This window comes from Myripristis murdjan, chromosome 17 (genome assembly GCF_902150065.1).
Source record: "Myripristis murdjan chromosome 17, fMyrMur1.1, whole genome shotgun sequence".
Lineage (NCBI taxonomy): Eukaryota > Metazoa > Chordata > Actinopteri > Holocentriformes > Holocentridae > Myripristis > Myripristis murdjan.
Window position 1 is genome coordinate 33,674,093 of NC_043996.1, and position 7,333 is coordinate 33,681,425.

Below are 7,333 nucleotides of genomic sequence, written 5' to 3' on the forward strand. Positions count from 1 at the left end.
TCTTTTGATCGTGTTTGTACCATCATCCAGCTGATTAGTCATTGCTTTGTATTTGCTGAGCATGTGAGTCCTCCCACAGTGTTTGATTGGCAGCTGGAACCACAGTGGCTCTGATAAAGCATGAGTTCCCACAATCCATCTGATATGAAGCTGTGGTTTGAATTCCACTTCCCTCCTCTTTGAAGAATAGTGAGATATCTGTGTTCAGGTTTTTGTACAGCCTCTTGTAGACTTTCTATCACTGTGTGTCTAGAGCACAGTAGTAGAGAGCTGTGTCTGCCAGGGTTAGGCCTGTTATGGTGAGTTCAGTGGATGTGTCGCTTGTTCTGGATCCATAACGATTATTAGGAATATGTTCAGAACTGTAACCTTTGGCTCCTTTCCAGAGTATAAACTGAGGAGTCTGGTCAGACTGATGTCTGTACCAGTGAAGGGAAATTCCTCTGGAGCTTGTTTCATAGGAGCAGGTGAGTGTGACAGATTGCCGCTCTGTCCCACTGACTTCATCTTGTACAGGAGAGATGTCGTCTGCAGCTGTTAGCCCTGGAAAAAGTGGAGAAAATCAAGCCATTAGACTAACATTGTCCATGAGGCTGAGAGAAGACAGTGGAAAATGTCCAGTGTCCAGTGTTCCTCTATGGCCAGCAGCAGCTCAAGTGTTGAGAGAGTTGACTGGAGCTGAGATCACAACATGACTAGTTTGTGCATGACTGCTTGACACAGACATGTAGATGAGTGTGGCTTTTCACTGCCTGCTGTCTGATGTCAGCCTGTAGCATACAGGGAGTTATCTCCAAGCTAACAAATGACAGCAGATATGCCATGTTCTGCTCCTGTGGAATCTGCACATCAACAACAAATAGAGCTTGATGAGCTGGAGAAAGCTTTCTATATTGCTAGAAACAGGTGGATCAAAGTGTGATGCTGTCTATCATACCAAAGAGAAGTGCAGCAAGAATAATCCACAGCCAGTGTTCCATCTCTACAACAAGGTCTAAAGCAACAGGAGAAACTAGCTGATGTTCAGCATTCAGTGTGAGAGTTGTTCTCCTCATGGCAGCAGTTTTTAATGAAAGAATGGTCCAACAGGGCAACAACAGAGCAACGCCTGCTGGGTCATGTCGCCCTCTAGTGGAGGAGGAAAGTGGAACAGGATGTGGGAAACAGGCCTCCAGCAGCTTTTCAGGTTTTTGTACAGAGACTGTGTGTTTCCTGTCACTGTGGGCTTCACAGCACAGTAGTACAGAGCAGAGTGTGTCACTGCAGCAGAGGAGATCTCCAGATCCACACCACGCTTGTCTTCAGACAGTTTAGTAGAAATCCTTGGGTCTGCTGACTCTTTAAATCCTGCAGTGGACAGAAGAAATTCTGGTGGTTTTTCTGGATCTTGACGATACCAGAAGAAGAAATCATCAGCAGCTGCTTTCTCTGAATATTTGTATGACAGAGTAACGTTGCTGCCTTCCAAACTGAACTCTTCATCCTTGACAGGAGTGAGATCTCCACAATCAGCATCTGCAAAAACAGATTTGACTCTCAGTCATGGATTTAATCAAAGAACCAGGTTACATTTGACATACTGGGTTAATCAGCTGCAACCAAACCAGACTCATGAAGAATTAGTTTCATTTGGCATTTTGTTTGTTTACCAAGTGATTTGAAGTTTGTCTTACCTTTAATAATACACACCAGTAACAGAAAGTAAAATGATAGCATGTTGAATGACAGAAGAACAAAGTGTAAAATGAAGAGCTGCTAGTTCCCTGGTCTTTCTGTAGCTTCCTGTCACTATTCAGCCCCTTGTGTTTCCTGATGGTTCCTCCCCTTCAAATGCCATTGCTGCTGTCATGGGCGTTTTTAAACTTCTCCAGAGGTTTTTGTACAGAGACTGTGTGTTTCCTGTCACTGTGGGCCTCACAGCACAGTAGTACAGAGCAGAGTCTGACGGCTGCAGCTCCTGGATCCTCAGAGGAACTGATGTGTTGATGATTTGAGCATCAAATTTCTCTTTCGGGAACTCTGCAGCATTATCTCCTGTTACATATCTGTTGCGCTGCAGCATAAACTTAGGGAAATCATTCACCTCTTGTTTGTACCAGAACAAATAGGGGTTGCTGTCAGTAGTATCAAATGTACAAGCAAGTGTAAGTGACTCTCCTTCAGTAGCAATAACATCTCCTCCATGCTGGATCACTCTGTCTTGTCCTTTACACTCTGGGGAAGAACAGAGCATGCAGAGCAAGAAATGAATGAATGAGGATCAATAATGAAAGAAGAAGAAATGCTCAGGTTTCAACTTACCTTTCCAGAGAGTCAGAATCAGGATGTTTGTCAGCCAGTGTTTCATGTCTGCAGTGAGAGGGGAGGAGAGAGAGGAAGAGCATTGATGCTCTGATGGATCTGGGCCTTCACGTCATTGGTCCTTCACCTTCATCATTTGTTGAGGAAGTCTTGTTTAAATTGTAATCAGTGGCTGTTGAAAGTGGATGGGTGGATATTTCACCTTGGTTCTTCTCCAGAGAAGTTCATGAGGGCTTTAAACGTCTGACCTTTCAGTTATGGGAGAATCTCTTTCACTGCTACCTCCACCAGATTACTCTGCCATTTTCATTCAATCAGAATATTCATCCCTATAATTATATGCTCACTGACATTACTGTTAACAGTTCACTAAAACTTCATAAACAAGAAACTTTACTGTTTTTTCTTTCTTCATGTTTCACATGGTATGTCAGATTTGGGGATCTGGCAGTGAGTTCTTGATATGTTGGTGTCACTGAGGACAGATGGATTAACTCATGTTTATTTATTTTTATTTTTTTGTCCCTTTATTTTTTGGGCCCCTCAAATGCCATTGATGCAACTTACTGAGTACAATGTCAAGATCAATAGTCTCAAATGCTTTAGATAAATCCAAGAAAATGCCAATACCACAATCGCCTTTATCGATGGCATCTTTGATCTTTTCAGTTAGGTCAACTGCTGCCAAAAAGGTAGTACTGTTTTTCCTGAAACCGAACTGGGATGGCACAATGATATTTAGCTTGTCTAGGTAGCTAGTCATTCTATTGTATGCTACTCTTTCCAGAACTTTGAGAGAGAGAGTAGGCAGAATAGAAATTGCACAAATCGTTATTATTGTCTTTATCATGCATTTTACATGATGGGTCAGGTTTTGGTATCTGGAAGGTCCAACACTTGGTCACAGTGGTGCAGTAGAGGGTTTATGCAGGTATATGGATTATACCCACTTCTTATTCAGGCAGTTTCCAGGACACCCACCTATCAGCCAAATCGTCAATGGAATATTTTGGAGTGTGGACTCACTCTTCCCATCTAATTAGTGGAATATGAACCACATCAATTATTATAAAACAGTGCTTTATGTTTTTCACAATGGTCGACATTTAATATTAATGTTTATGTAATATTACTGAACAGAGTAATTTGTTAGGGGTTTAGTCAATGACTGGAGGGGGACTTTAAGTGAAATCACTGTAGACCAGAATAAAAGTCTTTGAATTAGTCTTTGAATTAGTCAGTGAAACAATTAGTCAGTGAAACATGTCTGTGCTGATGTCTGTGCTGATATATGTGCTGCTGCTTCCGGTCGCTGCTCTTGTGGCAGACCACGCTAAACCCCCGTGTAAATATGCTCTTAATCTGTTATTTTTAGACGCTGTAGTGCTATTTTTAGACGCGACAATGGACGTCAACAAGTGCCTGTTGCTGCTGTTCTGCATATATCTCCTGCAGTCTTCGGATAATCGTGAGTGTTCGGCACTGAGAGTGTGTTACTCACCAGCGGAATTAAGAGAGATTGGAGCTACCCTGGAACAGGGAAAGAGTTCGCCGGTCAAGTTGGCAGATTTCCAAGAGATCCCGAAAGAGATAAGAAGGCGCAGGAGGGGTAAAGCTGGGGGAGTTTTAAAGAAACTCAAATCACGGAAATGGCGGCCATATATTCCGTCTTTGATTATGGGCAATGTGCAGTCGATCGGGAACAAGATGGATGAACTGAGAGCAAATGCCTCGTTCCTCCATGAATTCAGATCCATAAGCTTGATGGCCTTTACTGAAACCTGGCTGACGAGAAATCACACCGATGAACTGGTGGCGCTTGATGGATTTAAAGTCTTTCGGGGGGATAGAACAGCGGATTCGGGGAAGCAAGGAGGGGGCGGGCTGATGGTTTACGTTAATGAGGAATACTGTCATCCAAACAATATGTCTATTAAGTCACATACATGTACCCCTAATACCGAAATACTGACCGTCACTATCCGCCCATATTATATCCCTCGCGAATTCTCACACGTGGTTGTGGTGGCAGTTTACGTGCCGCACAGAAATGCTTCTAAAGAAGCGGCTGAGGAAATACAGAGGACCGTGCACAGGATTGAGTCGGCGTCGCCTGTTGCGTTTGTTGTGATAACAGGAGACTTCAATCACTGCACAGTAAAGGCTAGCGGGACACACTACTATCAACACGTCAAATGCAACACTAGGGGGGGTACGATCCTCGACCGCTGCTACATCAAAGTCAAGGATGCGTATTCATCCCGAAGGTTGCCCAGCTTAGGCAAAGCGGACCATAACTTGATACTGCTCTGCCCTAAATACATCCCACTGGTACAGAGACAGAAAACGGGAAAGATCACAGTGAAGAAGATGACAAATGATGCGATTCAGAGACTGCAGGACGTGTTTGAAAAAACGGACTGGGCTGTTTTTGAAAACACTGCTAAAGACATTAATGAACTTACTGAGTCTGTCTGTGGATACATTAATTTTTGCACTGACGTAACTGTCTCTGAGAAGCGGGTCAAGGTGTATGCAAACTGTAAACCCTGGATGAATGATGAAATTAGAAGGTTAATAAGGGAAAAGAGAAAAGCCTTTAATATTGGGGACAAAGAGACATTGAAAAAAGTCCATAAAGAACTCAGAAAGGAAATTAACAGGGAGAAATACAGGTATAAATGTGAAGTAGAAAACTATTTTAAAGAGAATGATATGAAGAAGGTGTGGGAAGGAATGAGGCTAATGAGTGGAAATGTAGGAAAAGGGAAGCCTGAAAGGCACCAACTAAATGGTACTAAGAAATATGCTAATGACCTGAATATTTTTTACAACAGATTCGATAAAAATGATTTTTCTGAGGAAAGAATTACTCTTAGAGAGCAGATACGTAGTACCCAAGACGGGGAATATACCCTACAAACTAATAAGCAGGAGGTTTATTGCATGTTTAAAAAGCTGAAGGCCACCAAAGCAGCAGGTCCTGATGGACTGACACCTAAAGTGTTGAAAAGCTGTGCATTCCAGTTAGCCAGCATCTTCTCTGCTATTTTTAATTATTGCTACTCTACAAATGTTTTGCCTGATTTGTGGAAGGAATCTTGTATCATACCAGTGCCTAAAAAGAAAGCAGTTGAGTGTATGAATGACCTGAGACCAGTGGCCCTAACTTCAGTCGCAATGAAAGTGTGTGAGAGAATAGTTTTAAATAATCTTAAGCCACATGTGGAGAAATACCTCGACCCCTGCCAGTTCGCATATCAGAAAGCAAGGGGGGCAGAGGATGCTATTGTTTGTAAACTGGACAGCATTTATGCGCACCTGGATACCAGTGGGCGCTGTGTGAGAATTTTATATTATGATTTTAGTTCAGCATTTAATACGATTCAACCGCACATTATGGTACAAAAGCTCCTAAATATGAAGGTGCCAAGGGTGTTCATTTATTTTATTTTAAATTTTTTAGAAAATAGGACCCAATTTGTTAGGTTAAATTCAAGTATTAAGTCAGAGAAAATCATTACAAATACAGGTTCTCCCCAAGGTACAGTCCTATCACCATTCCTATTCACCATTTACACAGCGGATTACCGCTCACAGCATGCAGGTTGCCAAGTAGTGAAATTTGCGGATGATACCGCATTACTAGGTCTAATTGAAGATGACAATGATAGTTACTACAGAAATGAGATTAAAGCTTTTGTGGATTATTGTGAAAGTCATTTCCTGGAGCTCAATGTCAAGAAAACAAAAGAAGTAGTGATTGATTTTAGGAGAAACAAGAGGGCAACTGACGCAGTGGAAATTAAAGGCACTGTTGTAGAAAGAGTGAATACATACAAACACCTGGGTGTTGTTTTTAATGATAAGTTGACACGGTCTGACCATATTACATCACTGCTGGACAAACTGAGTCCACGACTTTACTGCATGAGGAAGTTACAGTCTTTTCATGTAAATCCTGATGTACTGGAAATGTTTTTTATGTCCGTTATATGCAGTGTGTGGAGCTATTGTGTTGTGGGCTGGGGTGGGAATGTGGGGGTCACTGACAAGAGTAGGACTGATAAACTGAACAAAAGGGCAGGCAGAATGGTTGGGCAGACAACTACAGTGGATCGAGTGTATTATGACCGCTTGGAAAAACTGACATCTAAGATTATGCAGGACTCTCATCACCCTCTTCATACTTGCTTGAGCAGCAAGGTTATGGATAGTGGCCGGTTAAGGCCACCAGTGACACACACTAAGCGGTATGCTCTTTCTTTTATACCTCAAGCGGTTAGGCAGCACAACAAGCACTTTAAACGTACATTTGGAGAACTTCTTTAGTTTTATGAGTACTTAATGTTAATTTATGATCTTCTTTTTTTCTTTTGTGTGTGCGAATTTGATGTTAATGTATTAGCTAGGCCTGTAACCATAGGCACGCACGCAGTATTTACTTTTAAACTGAGGTCTTGTGGGGGCATGATGGTGGGTATAAGCGCTGTAATTTCCATTTTAATGGATGAAATAAACATGACTTGACTTGACTTGACTTGATAACTCCACTTTGTGGTGCTGTTGTTCAATAGCAGGAGGAACTGAAGTGTGTAAATACTCTGTCAGGACATGTCAGGTTTTTGTACAGAGACTGTGTGTTTCCTGTCACTGTGGGCTTCACTGCACAGTAGTACAGAGCAGAGTGTGTCACTGCAGCAGAGGAGATCTCCAGATCCATTTGGGTTTTGCCTTCATTCACTTTAAAAGAAAGTCCAGAGTTTGTTTTGATTGGTTGCGCTAATTCTGAAACTGATCCTGTGTGAAAGAGGAGGAATTTAGGTGGTTTTCCTGGATCTTGACGATACCAGTAGAATTGATCACTGCGAGTTGCAGTTTTGTTGTATTTGTATGACAGAATAACAGTGCCACCTTCTAAAATGAACTCTTCATTCTTGACTGCAGTGAGCTCTTCACAGCTGACACCTACACGAAAATAATTTAATACAGAAGTTAGTGAGAAGATTTCCAATTATCTTGATGTAGTCAG